General features: G+C 30.2%; 1 protein-coding gene and 1 long non-coding RNA gene across 3 annotated transcripts in view; both read right to left on the reverse strand.

Moving 5' to 3' along the window:
- Positions 1–21562, reverse strand: part of tou (bromodomain adjacent to zinc finger domain 2B toutatis) — a 255805-nt gene that overhangs the window by 204324 nt on the left and 29919 nt on the right. The window contains exon 2 of one of the 2 annotated variants that reach the window (XM_075313307.1): positions 16076–16123. The exons of the other annotated variant lie outside the window; for it this stretch is intronic. The gene's annotated coding sequence lies outside the window, so the exon portion shown is untranslated. The remainder of the gene's footprint in view (positions 1–16075; positions 16124–21562) is intronic. 2 annotated transcript variants of the gene reach the window in all.
- Positions 17896–18127, reverse strand: LOC142240710 (uncharacterized). Its single transcript, XR_012723361.1, has 2 exons — positions 18076–18127; positions 17896–18000 (listed from the first exon to the last, which is right to left on the reverse strand). It is a non-coding gene; the product is annotated as an uncharacterized LOC142240710 (long non-coding RNA).

Genomic DNA, 21562 nt, shown 5'->3' on the forward strand with positions numbered 1-21562 from the left:
AGAACATTTCCTTGAAATTGTATTTCTATAGAAAAATTTCGTCGAAATTTAATTTTCTATAGAAAATTTCGTCGAAATTTTATTTCTTTGGAAAATATATAGACATTTTGTTGAAATTTTATTTTTATAAAAATTTTCGTCAACATTTTATTATAAATAGAACATTTCCTTGAAATTGTATTTCTATAGAAAAATTTCGTCGAAATTTAATTTCTATAGGAAATTTCCTCGAAATTTTATTTTTATAGAAAATTTCCTCAAAATTTTATTTTTATTTATTTCCTTGAAATTTTTTTTCTATAGAAGATTGCCTTGAAATTTTTTATAGAAATAAAATTTCGACGATATTTTCTGTAGAAATAAAATTTCGACGATATTTTCTATAGAAATAAAATTTCGACTACAGCTTTTCAACATTCGAACATTATCATATAGAGATTGTAGACACCAAATTACTTGTGTCAAACAAATTGAGCCATACGATAGAATACAAAATTAATAGATGAGCACACAGTTGATGGTCGGCCTATTGTGTTAATTACTTATTTGGACTTGTCTTATTGCAGTTTTTATTGCTATTACGATTCACCAATACAACCATACTGAAAATAAGCTTTCACTTACGATCTATAGATGACAAATCAGTGTCAAACGCTGAGACTTCCGAATATTAAAATTAAACGAAGAAAATAAGATCACGGTTTCGTTTTCCAATTTTACCCATAAAGTGAATTTTATTTTATTTATTATTTGTATAGAAAATTTCCTCATAATTTTATTTCTACCGAAAATTTCGTCGAAAATTTTATTTTTATCGAAAATTTTCTCGAAATTTTATTTCTATAGAAAATTTTGTCGAAAGTTTATTCCGATAGAAAATTTCCTCAATATTTTATTTCTATAGAAAATTTCGTCGAAACTTTATTACAAAATATATAGAAATTTTATTGAAATTTTATTTTTATAGAAAATTTCGTCAACATTTTATTATAAATAGAAAATTTCCTTGAAATTTTATTTCTATGGAAAATTTCCTCGAAATTTTATTTCTATAGAAAATTTCCTCGAAATTTTATTTCTATAGAAAATTTCCTCGAAATTTTATTTCTATTATAAATTTCCTCGAAATTTTATTTCTATAGAAAATTTCCTCGAAATTTTATTTCTATAGAAAATTTCCTCGAAATTTTATTTTTATAGAAAATTTGCTTGAAATTTTGTTTCCATAGAAAATTTCTTCAAAATATTGTTTCTATAGAAAATTTCCTACCCTTAAATGTCAATTCCTAGGAGTTATTGTTAACGAAATCGAGATGAAACGGCCGTTAGGTTAATTTATATCTACCGTGAAAACTCTCAGAAGTAAAAAACACTCATGATCACCCAAAGTTTGTCCACTTATAAGAGACTACTTTTAATGTGATAATATAGCAACAGGTCTCACAAATATTGTCTATCTTTGAGAGGTTTCAGTGTATTTTCAAAAATATGGTTTCTCAACTCCAAATAAAAATTACTACAAAAGCCTTCTATTTGTTTTTTTGTGAGAAAGAGAGCTACTTTTTATGTGACACACTTTGTGTCACATCTTAGAAATTCTCAACTCTAACGGTGATCCCAAAATCTGTATTTTTTTTTCTTGGTCTATCATTACGCGTATACTTCAATAGATCTAGTCAGAAATACTATGTGTTTATGGCACCATCAGCTTTCTTCCACAATTCAGTTACTCTTCATCCCATGATTGCTTTTGATCTATGCCATAATTATTAGAACTGCCATTGACAATAGACCCTCTTTGTTACTAAGGAGTTGTTTTGTCCTATGACGACTTATGTGAATGCAATGGTGATGTTATCATGACGATTTCTTTTTATTTCTTTTTTTTTTTTGCCTCAATATTGTTTTTTCTATTTGTGCTTTCCTATGAGATTTTTTCATCTGAATCATCGTCTTTTGCATGGGCATAACAAAGTCTCGTAACACATGTTTCGAGGCTCAAGAAATATCAAACTGATGGAGGGTGGAGACAAGTAAGGGGTACATCCCCACATTATACCCATGTACATATGTATACATAAAATATATTTTGTACCACAAACCATACCAAAGCCCATAGAGAAAAGTGAAAAAAAAAACATTATTTAAAAATTCTATTTGTTCTTCATTCATTTCATTTAGCACTTAACAAGTCATCCAGTCATTGACCGTAACATTGTACTTGTCGCCGTAATGGCTTCAGTGATATAAAGAAAAGCAATCTGAAAACGAAAACTTACAACAACAAGAAACACACAACAAGAAAAACGCTATGAATCAGGCCCCCGTCAACTCTGGATATGTGGAATCCTCCCTTGGCTTTGCAGTCCCCCTTTCGAGTATTTCTGGCCTCAGTTAATTTCGTAATATTTTCTTGAAATCAATCACAGTGTTGTGTTTGATCTATCAAGGCCTGTATAAACTCATGAAGAATATTATAACGTCCAATGTTTTCGTTGAATGGGTTAATACGCTTTATGTATAAAATATGAAAGAATTGAACTTGGGATAAACTTTAATATTACAAGAATAAGAAAACAGTCTACAATGTGCATGACAACCCAGCAAAAAAAAACGAGTCGCCGAAACAGGAGTAAAAATGTTCTTTTTGGAAGCGGAAGTGGTACAAAATTGGCGCAGAAGCGATTAATTTAGCATGGGCTTGTCATAGGACGGATGCCCACCATTTCAACAGCCATTGCACTGAATTTGCATCACTTCTCAAGATGTGATCCGAATTCAGTGTTTTGGATGGGGATCGGAGAATTTTGTGATATTTTGCCAAATACTTAAATTTCATATTTTTTATGATTTTAATTGCATTCTAACGCTTGTCTGAAACGTTTAACCCCAAATATTTTCAAAAATTTGAAATTTTTCTAGAATTAATTTAGAAATTTTATCGACAGAATTTAAATAATTTGTACCATTTTATTTATTTTTACTCTGTTTTTAACCTATTTGAAACAAAATAAGTTAAAATTACACATTAAAAATATGAAAAAAGCGATTTATAAACAATTCAATCAAAAGATCTCCTTGTGTACTTAAACTAAAGAACATCTTCGGGAGGGCATTTTTGGAAGTGCTTTTAAAGCTGTGCTTTTAGAAGAACTTTCAAATTTTTTTTTCTGGGCCAGCAAAAAAAATTGGAATTTGTTCCACAAACATTTCTTTCAAAGCGCATCCCAGAATCCCCCATCGAGTTTTTTTAACTTCCGATGCAGTCCTTTTGGACAAGTCCACAAACATTTCTTCTAAAGCGCAACTTGGGATCCCCCAATGATTTTTTTCTACTTCCGAAGCAGTCCTTTTTGACTGCAAGTATTAGAAAGCAAGGAATTAGGCTACCCAGCAAAAAAAGAGCTTCCAAAAAAGTAGTTTGGATCCCCAATCTGTGGTCCGGAAGTAGTGCAAACTTGGATCATCTCCAATGAATTTTACATGGGCTTGTCATAGGACGGAAGTACTCCCTTTTTGGATCCTTTGCATTGCTTTAGAAGTTGTGCCCTGGAAGTTAATTTGAATGGAGAAATTTAAAAAGCGAAAAAAAATTTTTTTCAACCAATTTCATTTTTTTTTCATCCATATGTTTTATTACACAATTATTTTTCTATTATCTAATTTTTACAATTTGAAAAATTTGTTCGCTCCGACCAGGGGTGGAACCTGGGTTTGCTGGCACCATAACAGAACGCCTTAGCACACTCAGCCAAAAACGCCATTGAACATAAAGCGTCGAAAGGTCAATTCAAATGTTTGTGATATGATCGTAATACGACACGAAGGAATAACATTATAATTGCTTCTCGAGATGTTCTTTATTAGTATGAACAAAAAAATAAGAAACGCAGGTTCAAATCTCACCAGCGGCAATTTTTTTTATCAAATATTTTTCTAAAAAAGTATTTTTTTATGTCATGCATCGTTTTTATTATTTATTTTCGGCATATATTTTCGTATAAATATATTTTTTCCATTAAAAATCAAAAAAAAAAATTAAAAATTCTCGTAATTTGCAAAACCTTCTCAAAAGAACTTCCATGGAAGCGAAAAAGTCAAACGGCACAGGTTCAAATCCCAGCGGGGATGAAATTTATTTTTTTTAATTATTTTTTTACTTGTTTTATTTATTTCTATTTTTTTTAGTTTTTTTATTAGTTTTTTATTTTTTTGTAAAATTGAATTGTACAAAATTTGCACTTAAAATAACCTGATTGCTTTCTTTCTAATACTTGTCCACAAGGAATGCATCGGAAGTAGAAAAAAATCATTGGGGGATCCCAAGATGTGCTTTAGAAGAAGTGTTTGTGCACTTGTCCAAAAGGACTGCGTCGGAAGTGGAAAAAAATTATTGGGGGATCCCACGATGCGCTTTAGAAGAAATGTTTGTGAAGTTGTCCAAAAGGACTGCATCGGAAGTTGAAAAAACTCGATGGGGGATTCTGGGATGGGCTTTAAAAGAAATGTTTGTGGAACAACTTCCAATTTTTTTTGCTGGGATATTTTAAGTGCAAATTTAAGTTTTGGACAATTAAATTTCACAAAAAAATAGAAAATTAATAAAAACTAAAAAAAAAAATAGAAAATTAATAAAAAATAATAATAAAAAAATAAATTTCATCCTTGCTGGGATTTGAACCTGTGCCGTTTAACTTTTCCGCTTCCATGGAAGTTCTTTTGAGGAGGTTTTGCAAATTACGAGAATTTTTAATTTTTTTTTTTGTTGATTTTTAATTGAAAAAATATATTTATACGAAAATATATAACGAAAATAAAAAAATAACAAGTGAGTAAAGTAGAAAGTCGGGCGGGGCCGACTATATCATACCCTAAACCATCCCTACTGGATTCGTAGACATTGTTTGTGGGTAAGGTTTGGGTGATAAACCGCATTTTCACATTTAATAACATAAGGGGGTACATGTTTATGGGAGTCTTGCCACAACCTGAGCAGAAATGTCCGATATTGGGAGCTATAGTTGATTTTGCCCCTACAGAGTTAGTATGCTACTAATATTGAGTCCGTTATTAAGAAAAAAGGAAATCGCTCAATAAGTTGTGGGTAATAAATCCAAATTAGTAAAAATCGGTCAATGTTAAATTTTAGTGATAAGCTGTATATAATGATAATCTAAATAAAAAATAAAATGAGTAAAACACTCAGTTGTAAAAATTTATTACAACTGAGTGTTTTACTCAGTTGTAATAAATTGAAATAAATAAAAAAAAAATTGTAAGAGCTACATGTAAGTCCAAATACAATCGACTAGTACATCAAAATTTGAAATTTGAGTAACATTGGTTAAAAAATCAGAATATTATGGCCAAATTTGGGAAAATCGAGCGATGCATATATATGGGAGCTATTTCTAAATCTGAACCAATTTGTACAATATGATTGATACCACCGACGGTTACCTTGTGCAAAATTTGAGTACGATCAGTTAATAAATGATGCCTCTATTGTCAAAAATAGGGTTATTAGGGAGAAATTTGGCAAAATCGGGCGATACATATACATGGGAGCTATATCTAAATCTGAACCGATTTCGATGAACTTTTGCACATACAGTTAGTGCTATAGAAGACTACATTTAGCCAAATTTGAGTACAATCGGTTGATAAATAAGAGTTTTACGGCCTAATTTGACAAAATCGGGCGATACATATACAGTCGACTCCGCTTTAGCGCAATGCGCTTTACTGAAAAACCTCGGATAACTGAAATCGATCGCATTCCCCAGTTGTTTTTTCTGTCCATTTCATTTAAATTACTCCGCTTTAGTGAAACTCCGCTTAACTGAAAAAATCGGATTACTGAAAAGTTTTTTGTGTTCAAATGAGTTTCGTCACATTAGTATGATTTCGCTTTACTGAAAATGCCACATTCTCGCTATTGAGAGAGAGTACATTTTCTTCTCCGTATTGAGAACGCTTTATTTCAAGTGAAGATGGCACTTTCAAAACAGTTTAAATCACTCTGTAAATAAAATCAACTGAAAGGTAAAATTGTAGATGGCACACACACGGAATCAAACACCTTGTTTTTATTATTTTATGTACATAGCATTGGTCATAAGTTCGGTTAACTGAAATTGAGTGGATTTTTTTCCAGTTATACGGAGTCCGCTTTACTGAAACTTTTTCAGTTATCCGAAGTTCGCATTACTGGAAGTTTTTTTCAGTTATCCGTAGTCCGCTTTAGCAAAAACTTCGGATAACTGAAATTAAATGGCTGCATTTTTAACGTTTCAGTAAAGCGGAGTCGACTGTATATGGGAGCTATAGTTAAATCTGAACCGATTTCGATGATTTTTTGTACATATTGTAAGCACTATAAAAGATTAGACTGAGCCAAGTTTGAATAAGATCGGTTAATAAATAAGGGGTTTATGACCATATTTGACAAAATCGGGAGAGCTATATCTAAATCTGAGCCGATTTCGATGAAATTTTGCAGACTTGAAGAGTGATGAAAAATATTACTTTGTGACAAATTTGACGATGATTGACGAGGAATAAAGCGCAATGTGACCCTATTTGTCGAAATCGGGCGATACATATATATCTATATACTATATCTACATTTGATCCGATTTCTTCCAAATTCAATAGCGTCCAAAACACACTGTAATAAATTTTATCAAAATCGGTTAATAATAGCGACCGGAATCCTGCGAACAACAAATACAAGGACAGACGGACACCAAGTGCTAGATCGACTCAGGAGGTGATTCTGAGTAGATCGGTATATATTTTGTGGGGTCTAAAATCAATATTTCTGGTAGGCACATTTTTTGGCAGATCAAACTTATTATACCCTGACCACTATGTGGTTTAGGGTATAAGAAGGATGTGTAACAAAAAAAAATTATTTTTTAGAAAAATATTTGATAAAAAACTTGCCGCTGGTGAGATTTGAATCTGCGTTTCTTATTTTTTCGTTCATACAAATAAAGAACATCTTGAGATTACGATCATATCACAAAAATTTGAATTAACGTTTCGACGCTTTGTGTTCAATGGCGTTCGTGGCTAAGTGTGCTAAGGCGTTCTGCCAACAAAACCAGGTTCAACCCCCTAGTCGGAGCGAAAAAGTTTTTCAAATTGTAAAAATTAGATAATTTGAATATAAAAGTGAATTTTTCAAAATATATTTTTTTTATGTTTTATATCGTTTTTGTTTTTGTTGTTTTCGGCGTATATTTTTGTAGAAAAATATTTTAACCAAAAAAAAAATTGAAAACTTAAAAAGCACAGATTCAAATCCCTGCAGGGGTAAAATTTTTTATTCTGCTTTCACTATTCTCTATTATTATTTTTAGACATTTATTTAATTGTCAAAAATTAAAATTTTGACTTTAAACCGCCAAATAGCGCATTTTCTAAGTCTGGCCCAAAAGCAATTAATCGGAAGTGGAAAAAATGTGTGGAGGATGTTCTTAAAAAGAAATGTTTGTGGAACAACTTCCAATTTTTTTTTTTGCTGAGTATATGACCTCTAACAACAACGCAGAAATTGTTCCATATCGGCCCATATATGTTAAGCTGATTCCCAGATTTTACTTACGAAGTTCTTGGAGAAGCAAATTTCATTCGATCCGTTTGAAATTTTCTTTTCTTAAAAATTTTAAACACAAAAGAAATCAGGAAATATATCAACAAAGTTCAGCATATACTACACGCAAAGAACAAAAAAAACGTTGGAAAACGGGTATCTCAAACGTTGTTCTCTGTCACATTTTTTTCTACTTTATTCGAAAATTTTTATTTTTGCAATAAAAAAAAAATATTTTTTATCCAAATTCCTAGTCCATTTACGTCAAGCACTTTTCTGACTTTATGACTAACAGGTTGGCTGATAAGTCCCCGGTCTAACAAAGAAAAACACATTTTTTTGTCAAAATTCGTTTTTATTATTCAACATAGTTCCCTTCAAGAGCGATACAACGATTATAACGACCTTCCAATTTTTTGATACCATTTTTGGTAGTACTCCTTCGGTTTTGCCTCAAAATAGGTCTCAGTTTCGGCGATCACCTCTTCATTGCAGCCACATTTTTTCCCTGCGAGCATCCTTTTGAGGTCTGAGAACAAGAAAAAGTCGCTGGGGGCCAGATCTGGAGAATACGGTGATTGGGGAAGCAATTCGAAGCCCAATTCATGAATTTTTGCCATCGTTCTCAATGACTTGTGGCACGGTGCGTTGTCTTGGTGGAACAACACTTTTTTCTTCTTCATATGGGGCCGTTTTGCCGCGATTTCGACCTTCAAACGTTCCAATAACGCCATATAATAGTCACTGTTGATGGTTTTTCCCTTCTCAAGATAATCGATAAAAATTATTCCATGCGCATCCCAAAAAACAGAGGCCATTACTTTGTCAGCGGACTTTTGAGTCTTTCCACGCTTCGGAGACGGTTCACCGGTCGCTGTCCACTCAGCCGACTGTCGATTGGACTCAGGAGTGTAGTGATGGAGCCATGTTCCATCCATTGTCACATATCGACGGAAAAACTCGGGTGTATTACAAGTTAACAGCTGCAACCACCGCTCAGAATCATCAACACGTTGTTGTTTTTGGTCAAATGTGAGCTCGCGCGGCACCCATTTTTCACAGAGCTTCCGCATATCCAAATATTGTTGAATGATATGACCAACACGTTCCCTTGCTATCTCGATCAACTTCATTTTACGGTCATTCAAAATCATTTTGTGGATTTTTTTGATGTTTTCGTCGGTAACCACCTCTTTCGGGCGTCCACTGCGTTCACCGTCCTCCGTGCTCATTTCACCACGCTTGAATTTTGCATACCAATCAATTATTGTTGATTTCCCTGGGACAGAGTCCGGAAACTCATTATCAAGCCAAGTTTTTGCTTCCACCGTATTTTTTCCCTTCAGAAAATAGTATTTTGTCAAAACACGAATTTTTTTTCACAATAACAAAAGTTGCTTCACAAAAGACGCTCTATCTCACAAACTAATTGACTTACATACGTCAAATTTTGACACGAATCATTTGAAGGTTGGTACTATATAAAAATAATATGCATTTAATACTAGCGACGCCATCTATGTGTCAGACCGGGGACTTATCATCCAACCTGTTAAAATAAGACACATTTTGAGGTTTTGTTGTAAGAATTTAAAAAAAATGGAATATATCAAAAATTATATTATGTCCGTTTCCGTGGTATTTGGCAGGTTGTATTATATTCGCTTTTTCGAATTTTTATAATAATAATAACATATCCTTAAGACGTTATACCCAAAAGCTGAGTTAATTTAACATTAGAACGGGAGATGGGCATCCAATAAAAGTTGTTAGGTGACTACACACAAAAAAATTTCTCGAAAAATTTTCCAATTAAAATTTTAATTGAGTTTTAAAAAATATTCACCCGTTTAAAAATTGGAGGATCCAATCCTATCTAATAATATCAAATTGGGTCTAATTGGATCTGTTCAGATATTGGTTCAGACATAATTAGATATGCACAGATATGCTATATATGGTGCTAGATCTGGTTAGATATAATTGCAGATCTCATCATATATAGTATAATATCTAATTATATCTGGCATATCTAATAATATATGCTTGGATAGGACCATATATAGCACTATATCTAATAAGATATGGTAGATATAACATCATATCTGACTATATATGGGGTTAAATACGGTCCAAAATATTAAAAAAAGTCATGAAGAAGTTAAAAAAAGATTTTTGAATTACACGTCTAAACCTCAATGCCATTATGTCAAATGTCAACGCCGTCAAGGGCATCACTTCTAAACAAATTTAACGCCAGACTAGCTGAGAAAATTAAGAAATTTAATATAATTGTTTTAAATGTGTTCCTTTGATAAAGGTTATATCGTTTCCTTTATTGCGGAGATTAAGGTAAGTAGATTGTATTTGTTATTTCTTTAGTAGTCATTTTCATATTGTTTTACTATTTTCTAGATTTGGAAAAAAAGGAAACCTCAGTGGTGTACTGGTTAACATGCCCGCCTTGCATTCAAAAGGTCACGGGTTCAATCCCAGTTCCGACCAACACCAAAAATTATTTCGGCGGTGGATTATCTCCTCGCAGTAATGTTGGTGACATTTCTGCTTCAAAAATTCTCTAAGTTGTTTCAGCGCAACGTGAAATGCCGATAGGACTCGATTATAGCAAGGAGGTCCCATGTTATTGAGCTAATTATTGAATCGAGCAGCAGTCAGTGATAAGTGAGATCTTGATCACTGTGATGTCATGATGGTCTGAATAGTATGTATGAGCCTATACCTAACCTAATCCCGAATACACTTTAAATGTGAGTATTAAAAGCAACATAAAATTATATGGCAATTTTTATTGCAACTTAAAGAAGAATGATCCAAAACAATACTAATACTTGCTTACATAGTTCAATATATTCCCATATTTGTTTATTCCTATATTTGTTTAATAATTGTTTTTTTACTTAATTTCATTGCAGATTGCCTTAACGCTGTAATACTTTAGTCGCGTGTCTAAGTCCAAAGCAGAAGAAACAAACGAAAAAACCCTTGGACAACACTCTAACTCAACTGTCAATACTCTTAAATAGCTTTGATGGATCAATTTAAATTAAACATATTTATTATGCACATACTTTTTGTCTGTATTATTAAATAAAACAATTGATCTCATTTTATATACAAATTATGGGCTTTTATGTGTTGAAAGATCTCGAAAGATACAATTGTATCAAATAATATACAATTATATCAAATTAGATCTGATTAGATGTGTCTCATTTTTGAGATCTGATCAGATCCAATTTCATAGTATTTAGATCTGACCAGATATAACCATTTTTCGGATCTGCTCAGATCTGACCCTGTCTTGGCTCAGATCTAACCATATCAAATCAGATCCCCCAATTTTTACACGGGCAATTAAAAATTTAATTGATTCAACAAATTTTTTAATTGAAACAAAAATCAATCACAAAAATAATAGTATCAATTAATTTTTTAATTGGATCAATTAACTTTTTAATTGACCTTCAATTAATTTTTTAATTGATACTATCATTTCTGTGATTGAAGACATTTCAATTAAAAATTAATTGGATGAATTAATTTCGTGATTGAATCAGAAAAATTTTTTTTTGTGTGTATTTTCGGTCGGAGATGTTTTTTTGGAAAATATATATCACACATTAATAAGCAGCAATTGTATGTAATTAATCCAGATGTTAGTAAAAGAGCTATGACATAGTGCCTTTGTATATCAAATTTTACATATTTATCTCATCCCAAGTAGAATAACATTAGATGTCCTTTCACTTTTCGACTCTAAACCCTAAAAAACACCCTAAGTGCAACAGCAGTATGATTGCAGTATGAAAAGGATAAAAGGAATTTTAGTTGAATGGTTGGATGAAACATTGTTGCCAAGTTTATTTACATATTTCCTCTGCAGTTGTTTAATCGCACTTTTTTCACGTAGCTCCCACTCATACCCATAAACCGAGTCGTTTGTATTTTTTTTTTTTTTGGTCTTGAAGATGGATGGATGCATTGATGGTTGGTTGGTTGAGAGGATGACTAAAGTATGGGTGGGTTTTAGCAGCGGCAGCAGCAGGGATTTTTCCTTTATTGCCCTGAACTTCTTCATTCCCTACGACTTTGTCTATGACACGAAGAGTCACGAAAGTGCAGGAGAATGCATTATATACCATTGGTTGCAGTTGATGGCAATGATTATGCTGAAGCTGATGCAGTAGAGGTTGCTTATTCGAATTGGTGTTTTGGAATGTGGTACGTTTTCTTGGTTTAGACTGAATGACTGACATTTAAGATTTGTGGCACAAAGTTGTTGCAAAAATGCATTCAATTCCTTTTGAAAATTGCGCTGTCTTTTTCTGCTACTTATTGGAGAAGATTTCCTTTATTCCGGTTGTTTGCAAGCGTCAAGCATGGTGTCGTTGTTACCATGGCCAATGGCTCAAATGAATGTACTCGTCGTAGAGGCTTGCTTGGAAGCTTGCCGCATTTTGACTTAAATGCTGTTCTTAATGTTGACTTGGTTCTGCTTGTTATTGATGCCCCATCTCCATTCACAGAGACTCCGTGGGCAGGGTAATGTGGAGAGGTCTTTGCCACTTTATTTCTTCATTTTATTCCAAACACAGAAAGCTCCACTCAATACGCTCATCAGCTTTCTGCCAGAAGCAACAACAAAATGCTGACCGAAACATGACCAAATGTATGAAGGGATGGATACCGAGGATGATAACAAAACGTGTGAGCGACACAAGCAAGGATATTGAATGTTGTTGGCCAACTTTACGTTCCCCCACCCCATGGTAGGCAGTAGGCAAGCAGCTTCACTACACAATAGGGATAGTTTAGCAAAAAAAAAAAAAAAAAAACAATGAAGCCAACACGAAACACCAACAGAGAACATATGAAACCAAATGGATGAAAAACAAAAAAATAAAAAGAACTGATGGTCGGACATACTTGTTTCCATGAGCGAGAGAAGATATGATAAAAAAAACTAACCTACCAAACTAAATGAAGGCATTTTCAGTATTCTACAGCAATATGGAGGTAGAGATGAATGTTGGTTTGTCTCTTTGTTTTTCTTTTTTTTTTTGTTATCATCGTTGTTGTTGCATTCGGGCAACGGGAGAAACAGTCACTAACATCAGCCCTGTAACTACAAAAGGGCATACAAAAAACACCATTGTACATGACGACTCCACTGGTGCCTCCACTGCTCCTGTTGCTACTTTTGTTGTTTGTATATGTAACAACTCCTTTCGGAGTTCACCTCACATGCAGAAGCTTCTATAAATATCCAGCTTCTTTGAATATCCTGCATTTGTATTTTTTATGAGGAATAGTGTGTGAACGTAAGTTATTTATTTATTTCCTTTGGATGCAGTGAAAGGATGTAATCTATGCACGGTTGCCACTCGAGCCAAAAAATAATCTAACAAAATTTGGAGAAAATTTAAAAAAACTACCAAACAAACAAATTTATTTTGTAAAATTTTATTACTATAGAAAATTTTGTCAAAATTTTATTTTTATAGAATTTTTTGTCAAAATTGTATTTTTATAGAAAATTTTGTCAATACTTTATTTCTATAGAAAATTTTGTTAAAATTTTATTTCTATAGAAAATTTTGTCAAAATTTTATTTCTATAGAAAATTTTGTCAAAATGTTATTTCTATAGAAAATTTTGTTAAAATTTTATTTCTATAGAAAATTTTGTCAAAATTTTATTTCTATAGAAAATTTTGTCAAAATTTTATTTCTATAGAAAAATTTGTCAAAATTTTATTTCTATAGAAAATTTTGTCAAAATTTTATTTCTATAGAAAATTTTGTCAAAATTTTATTTCTATAGAAAATTTTGTCAAAATTTTATTTCTATAGAAAATTTTGTCAAATTTTATTTCTATAGAAAATTTTGTCAAAATGTTATTTCTATCGAAAATTTTGTTAAAATTTTATTTCTATAGAAAATTTTTTCAAAGTTTTAGTTTTATAGAAAATTTTGTCAAATTTTTATTTCTATACAAATTTTTGTAAAATTTTTATTTCTATAGAACATTTTGTCAAAATTTTATTTCTATAGAAAATTTTGTCAAAATTTCATTTCTATAGAAAATTTTGTCAAAAATTTATTTCTATAGAAAATTTTGTCAAAAATTTATTTCTATAGAAAATTTTGTCAAAATTTTATTTCTATAGAAAAATTTGTCAAAATTTTATTTCTATAGAAAATTTTGTCAAAATTTTATTTCTATAGAAAATTTTGTCAAAATTTTATTTCTATAGAAAATTTTGTCAAAATTTTATTTCTATAGAAAATTTTGTCAAATTTTATTTCTATAGAAAATTTTGTCAAAATGTTATTTCTATCGAAAATTTTGTTAAAATTTTATTTCTATAGAAAATTTTTTCAAAGTTTTAGTTTTATAGAAAATTTTGTCAAATTTTTATTTCTATAGAAATTTTTGTAAAATTTTTATTTCTATAGAACATTTTGTCAAAATTTTATTTCTATAGAACATTTTGTCAAAATTTTATTTCTATAGAAAATTTTGTCAAAATTTAATTTCTATAAAAAATTTTGTCAAAATTTTATTTTTATAGAAAATTTTGTCAAAATTTTATTTCTATAGAAAATTTTGTCAAAATTTTATTTCTATAGAAAATTTTGTCAAAATTTTATTTCTACAGAATATAGAAAAATTTGTCAGAATTTTATTTCTATAGAAAAATTTTTCAAAATTTTATTTCTATAGAAAATTTTGTCAAAATTTTATTTCTATAGAAAATTTTGTCAAAATTTTATTTCTATAGAAAATTTTGTCAAAATTTTATTTCTATAGAAAATTTTGTCAAAATTTTATTTCTATAGAGAATTTTGTCAAAATTTTATTTCTATAGAAAATTTTGTCAAAATTTTATTTCTATAGAAAATTTTGTCAAAATTTTATTTTTATAGAACATTTTGTCAAAATTTTATTTCTATAGAATTTTTTGACAAAATTTTATTTCTATAGAAAATTTTGTCAACATTTTATTTCTATAGAAAATTTTGTCAACATTTTATTTCTATAGAAAATTTTGTCAAAATTTTATTTCTATAGAAAATTTTGTCAAAATTTTATTTCTATAGAAAATTTTCTCAAAATTTTATTTCTATAGAAATTTATTTAATTTCTATAGAATTTTTTGTCAAAATTTTATTTCTATAGAAAATTTTGACAAAATGTTATTTCTATAAAAATTTTGTCAAAATTTTATTTCTATAGAAAATTTTGTCAAAATTTTATTTCTATAGAAAATTTTGTCAAAATTTTATTTCTATAGAAAATTTTTTCAAAATTTTATTTCTATAGAAAATTTTTTCAAAATTTTATTTCTATAGAAATTTTTTTAATTTCTATAGAATTTTTTGTCAAAATTTTTTTTCTATAGAAAAGTTTGTCAATACTTTATTTCTATAGAAATTTTTTATTCCCACACGTAAAAAATAAAATGAGACTTTAACGTTGAATGAGACTGCAAAAGTTTACACTGAAAAAAATATTTACGTGATAATAAAGATTACGCAATCTTAATTTTAGGATACGAAATTTACAAAATATTAAGGACAAATTTCTTTAAAATAATGGAATTTTAATTAAAATAAAGTTTATAGTCTGTGCTTCAAAAATTTTTTTCATTAAATTTAGGACACAAATTTTGTAAATTTGTCCCTCCGTTAAAGTCGCATGTCTTTGAACTATGACTAATTTTCCTTAAAGTAAAGAAACACATTTTTGATTTAAAGAAAAGAGAATGAAAATTTGATAAATGAGATCTGTATCCTAATTTTAATTTTATTGGTCCTAGATTTAAAGCCAGATAGGTCGCTAAAAAATTTCTTTATTTTAAAGAAGCCGCATCTTTGGCTCGGAATCAATACCAAAATCCTTAAGGGAAGGTTAAAATCTTTGGATCCAAGTAAACTTTTTTTGAGTGATAGTAAACGGACATGCCGAAATAATCCCATACCCGCTTTCTTTGATATATTGGTATAATCGTATTATTTCCTTGAAATTGGATAAAATTAAGGTTGATATGACATTAGAGGTTTAAGGACGCTATACGGAAATTTTTACTTTTATAGAGAAATAAAGGGAGGTAAATCAAAAAAGTGTTCTACAAGAGGCTGCCAATTTGTCTCTCTGACGGTGCCAATGAGTCTATCCGCAGACGACATAATAAGAGCCCTGTCCTGGTTTTTAGAACGGATTATAACGAGGACAGGGCTGCCTATAGATGCCAGAAAGACTTTCTGCAGATGACTTAACATGATTTATTCTGTAGTTTTTTTTTACTTTTGCCATAGATAAAATATGAATTTTTTACTAAAGAAGCCTAATTACAATTACTCTTTCCATGCAAATTAGATATCTGTCAAAAGATGGCTATTAAATTTATGTTTTCTGGAAAGTTGAGTTTTTAGATAGGGTGGTCTTACCAATTCATATTTCGAAACTTCTCAAATCTAGGACGCCATATATGTTACCTGTAAAAATTATAAATCATCTAATTAGTCTCAAGATTAATTTTTTTAGGGTATATTATATATATAAATCAATACATACACAGTCATACACAAGTTTACATAGCCTTGAGTTTTTTACCTTTTAACTAAACATTTTTCTTGTTGTTGAGTCTGCTCATGTTTTTTGGAACAATCTGGTTGGTTCAACAGAAGAAAATAATCGAGAAGGTTCAGCGCTTAAAACTAGAAGTGCCCATATGTAATGGGTACTTTTAGTTAACGTGGTCTCACAATGGACTGAACAGTCTAAGTGAGCCTTAAACTAAATCGGGCTGCCACTATAACCTAACCTAACCTTCTTGTTGTTGTTCATAAACCAGACTTAAAAAATCTTCTTGAAAATTAACAAATACTTTTTTAATTAATTTACTAAAACTAAAGTATGTAAATGCATATTTCATTATATTTTATTATTTAAAGAAATTACAAATTCTTAAACCATATGTAAACTTGTGTAAGACGGTGTAATTCAATGGATAGAAGCTTAACTATCATTATTAAACCATCCTCGTATCTTAATTCACCCATAAGCATTCAATACAATCCTTGAGTGTGTATGTACGCCTCAATCGAACAAATAATTTTCATTTCTCTCTCAAAACGTTTGTGTATGTTAGAGATAGAGAAAGTCTCATTCCATAGAAAAAAAGTAAATGTTTATTTATTCGCTCATTTTTGTTGTTTGGATTATGAGATTTCATTTTCGTGTGCGTGTATGGTGTTGCTACACCTCATATATTATTAAATAATACTTGGAAATTGTGGGGAGACCTCCTTTTTATAGCCGAGTCCGAACGGCGTTCCACATACGGCCCCTTGTTCATAGATATGTATATTTTCTTCGCCCAATATGAGTGTATTCGAAAACGGAGCCAAATGTCGCACTCTCTGATATATAGAATAATAAGTTGATTCTGAATATTGGACAATTTGCAAAATGTACGAAGTACTAAAAGCAACAACACCTCTAACCACGTAGCCCAACGGCAATCCCTTCTAGTTTTTTATACCCTCCACCATAGGATGGGGGTATATTAACTTTGTCATTCCGTTTGTAACACATCGAAATATTGCTCTAAGACCCCATAAAGTATATATATTCTGGGTCGTGGTGAAATTCTGAGTCGATCTAAGCATGTCCGTCCGTCCGTCTGTTGAAATCACACCAGGGATGGAAAATACAATTTTTGAGAAAGTACAAAAAAGGTATTTTTTTGAACGAAAAAGTACTTTTCACTAAATTAAATTTTAACAAAAATTCCATTGGAAGATTATTGTCAAGAGCACCTTTAGACTGAATTTTGTATGTCAACTCCTCAATTTTATTTTTTTTTTCGTTTTATATCCACTTACAAAGATTACAGTAGTATTGTAATCACGGTTTGGTAGATTGGTAGAATTCATGGTATTTCATAAATTTTCTGTAGATAAATAATAATAAATTTTTGACGAAATTTTCTATAGAAATTAAATTTTGGCAAAACTTTCTATAGATATAAAATTTTGACAAAATATTCTACAAAAATAAAATTTAACAAAATTTTCAACAGAAATAAAAGTTTGACTAAATATTCTATAGAAATACAACTTTGACGAAATTTTCATCAGAAATAAAATTTAAACAAAAATTCTATAAAAATAAAATTTTGACTAAATTTTCTATAGAAATAAAGTTTTGACAAAATTTTTTATAGAGATAAAATTTTAATTATATTTGCTTAGTTCGGCTTGAGGTCATGTGAATAAAAACAGATGTTGTTGTTTTTTGAGTTGTATTTTTATATTTAAAATTTTCCAATATTTCGAGACATCTCCGATGCTCGTCTTCAGGGAAATTACTTTAAACAAAAAGAGAAAACATTTAACACATTAACAAAAAAATATATCATTACATGAAAAACACGGATAATTACATTTAAATTTAAAGAACAGTGAACTTCTTTACAAGGGAGTATATTTACAACTAAAAGCTAATCTGTCTTTCTATATTTTTGTACAATATTTCTATAAATATGTGCACAATGGTCCGTATCAGTCTTAAAATTCATTCGTCTTTCTGCAGGTACATTTATAATATGTAGCATCTCCAGAGTAAATCTGCTTTTATAATTGGTTTCTCGAAATATTGGAAAATTTTAAATATAAAAATACAACTCAAAAAACAACAACATCTGTTTTTATTCACATGACCTCAAGCCGATTAAAACAACGAGATAAAATTTTTTAAAAAATTTCCTATAGAAAAAATTTTGACAGTTTTCTATAGAAATAAAATTTTGACAAAAGTTTCTATAGAAATAAAATTTTGACAAAATTTTCTATAGAAATAAAATTTTGACAAAATTTTCTACCGAAATAAAGTTTTGACAAAACTTTCTGTTTTGATAAAATTTTCTATAGATATAAAATTTAACAAAATGTTCAACAGAAATAAAAGTTTGACTAAATATTCTATAAAAATGAAATTTTGATAAAATTTTCATCAGAAATAAAATTTTGACAAAATTTTCTATAGAAATAAAATTTTGACAAAATTTTCTATAGAAATAAAATTTTGAAAAAATTTTCTATAGATATAAAATTTTGACCAAATTTACCAAAAGAAAAAAATTAACTAAATTTTCTGTAAAAATAAAATTTTGACAACATTTAAATAATATTTTTTTGTAGCTTTAATAAGTCTGTTAAAGACTTATTTCAAAATATAAAAATATTTTGTCAAAACTAGTGTACAATAAATCTGATATCGGCACAAAAATGCTTCACAAAAGGTACTAAATCATTTGCGGGGGTACTACGGTACTGACCAGGGTGTAAAAGTACTGAAAAAAGTACTATAGTCTGCATTTGCCATCCCTGAATCACACTAACATCCGAACGAAACAAGCTATCCACTTGAAACTTGGCACAAGTAGTTGTTATTGTTGTAGGTCGGATGGTATTTCAAATGGGCCATATCGGTCCACTTACGTATAGCCCCCATATAAACGGACCCCCAAATTTGGCTTGCGATTGCTCTAAGAGAAGCAAATTTCATCCGATCCGGCTGAAATTTGGTACATGATGTTAGTATATGGTCTCTAACAACCATGCAAAAATTGATCCACATCGGTCCATAATTACATATAGCCCCCATATAAACCGATCCCCCGATTTGGCTTGCGGACCCTCTAAGAGAAGCAAATTTCATCCGATCCGGCTGAAATTTGGTACATGGTGTTAGAATATGGTCTCTAACAACCATGCAAAAATTGGTCTACATCGGTCCATAATTACAGATAGCCCCCATATAAACCGATCACCAGATTTGACCTATGGAGCCTCTTTGAAGACCAAAATTCATCTGATTCAGTTGAAATTTGGTACGTGGTGTTAATATGTGGCCTCAAACACCCATGCAAAAATTGGTCGAAATCGGTCAATAATTATATATAGGCCCCATATAAACCGATCCCCAGATTTGACCTCAGGAGCCCCTTGGAAGAGCAAAATTCATCCGATTCGGTTGAAATTTGGTACGTGATGTTAGTATATGGTATCCAACAACCATGCAGGAATTGGTTCATATCAGTCCATAATTATATATTGCCCCCATATAAACCGATCCCCAAGACTTGACCTCTGGTGCCTTTTGGAGAAGCAAAATTTTGCTTCCGATCTGGTTAAAATTTGGTACGTAGTGGTAGTATATGATATTTAACAACCATGTCAAAAGTGGTTCATATCAGTCCATAATCATATATAGCCCCATATAAACCGATCTCGATATTTGGTTTTGGAGGCCCTTGGAGGAGCAAATTTCATCCGAGTCAGTTGAAATTTGGTACATTGTGCTAGTATATGGCCGTTAACAACCATGCCTAACTAGGTCCATATCGGTCTATAGTTATATATAGCTTTCAGATAAATCGATCCCCATTCACACAAAAATTGGTCCATATCAAGTTCATAATTGTATATAGCCCACATATAAGCGACCCAATATTTCAATTCTGGCTCTCTACGTACCGTGCAAATGTCCATATCGATTCGTAATTATTTGTAGACTTACCTATACATACCTTTTTTGTCTAATATTTTAGATTTAGAAAACGATGTTAAGAAGTTTTAAGATACCACAATCCAATTAATTCGATTGTGGATGACAGTCTTTCGTAGAAGTTTCTACGCAATCCATGGTGGATGGTACATAAGATTCGGCCTGGCCGAACTTACGGCCGTATATACTTGTTTTAATATCAAGAGTAAAGTTTAAAATAGCTAGGTCAGAACCTAACCCATTTAGGGATTCTACTATATTAAGAGAAATTGTTACTTCTTAGACATTTTGTCTCACAACATCCTTAACATCTTTGCTTTATTGCTATGACATTAATCCCTAAGTGGATTAATTAGTTTTTATATTGCATACAAGGATTATTTTCTTTCCACAAACTTTGCGTCAAACTCACGGTAGTTGTTCTTGATATTTTTTTTTTGGTTATAAAACCGTGAAGAACAACAATGTTTATGGGAAACAATTTTATGAGATTTTTGTTTTTATTTTCTTTACAAGATCATTTTCAAAATCAACTAAAAGAAATATTAATTAATTGAGCTAAACGAAGCTAACAACTAAAACAGGGGCTTTTCCTATAGTTTATATGTCAAATATAATACCGAGTTGTAAAATTATCTAATTATTTATATATACGAAATTTACTTGTTAATAAATACAAACCATGATATAGCATATATAGTATATAGTACATTAGAGTGGGTACCTATTAACAAAAAGAAAAATACATTGAAATATTTTTTTTTTATTATTTCGATAAAGAAGTGTAATTTAATACAATTGTAAACAATTTAATGAACTGCCAAAAAAAAAGACAAATCCTAAAGAGGTGAATGGAAGAAAAAACATATACCTTGCTTATCATGGTTCCAACAAAACAGTCCAAAATTGAGGAAGTACTTGGAGCACGGTTGCCACTCGCGCCAAAAATAATCTACCAAAATTTGAAGAAAAATTTACCAAAAATCTACCACTAAAAAAATCAAAATTATTATTTCTATTGAAAGTTTTGTCAAAATTTTATTTCTATAAAAAATTGTGTCAATATTTTTTTTCTATAGAAAATTTTATGAAAATGTTATTTCTATGGAGAATTTTGTCAACATTTTATTTCTGTAGAAAATTTTACCAAAAATCTACCAAACTTAAAAAAATCAAAATCTTATTTCTATAGAAAAATTTTATTCTATAGACAAATTTCGTCAAAATTGTATTTCTATAGAAAAATAAAAAAAAATAGAAATAAAATTTTGACAAAATTTTCTATTGGAATTTTTGATTTTGATTTTACAAAATTTTCTACATACTAAATTTTGTCAAAACTTTTTTGCTATAGAAAATTT

The sequence above is a fragment of the Haematobia irritans genome, chromosome 5 (assembly GCF_050003625.1).
Source record: "Haematobia irritans isolate KBUSLIRL chromosome 5, ASM5000362v1, whole genome shotgun sequence".
Classification (NCBI taxonomy): Eukaryota; Metazoa; Arthropoda; class Insecta; order Diptera; family Muscidae; genus Haematobia; species Haematobia irritans.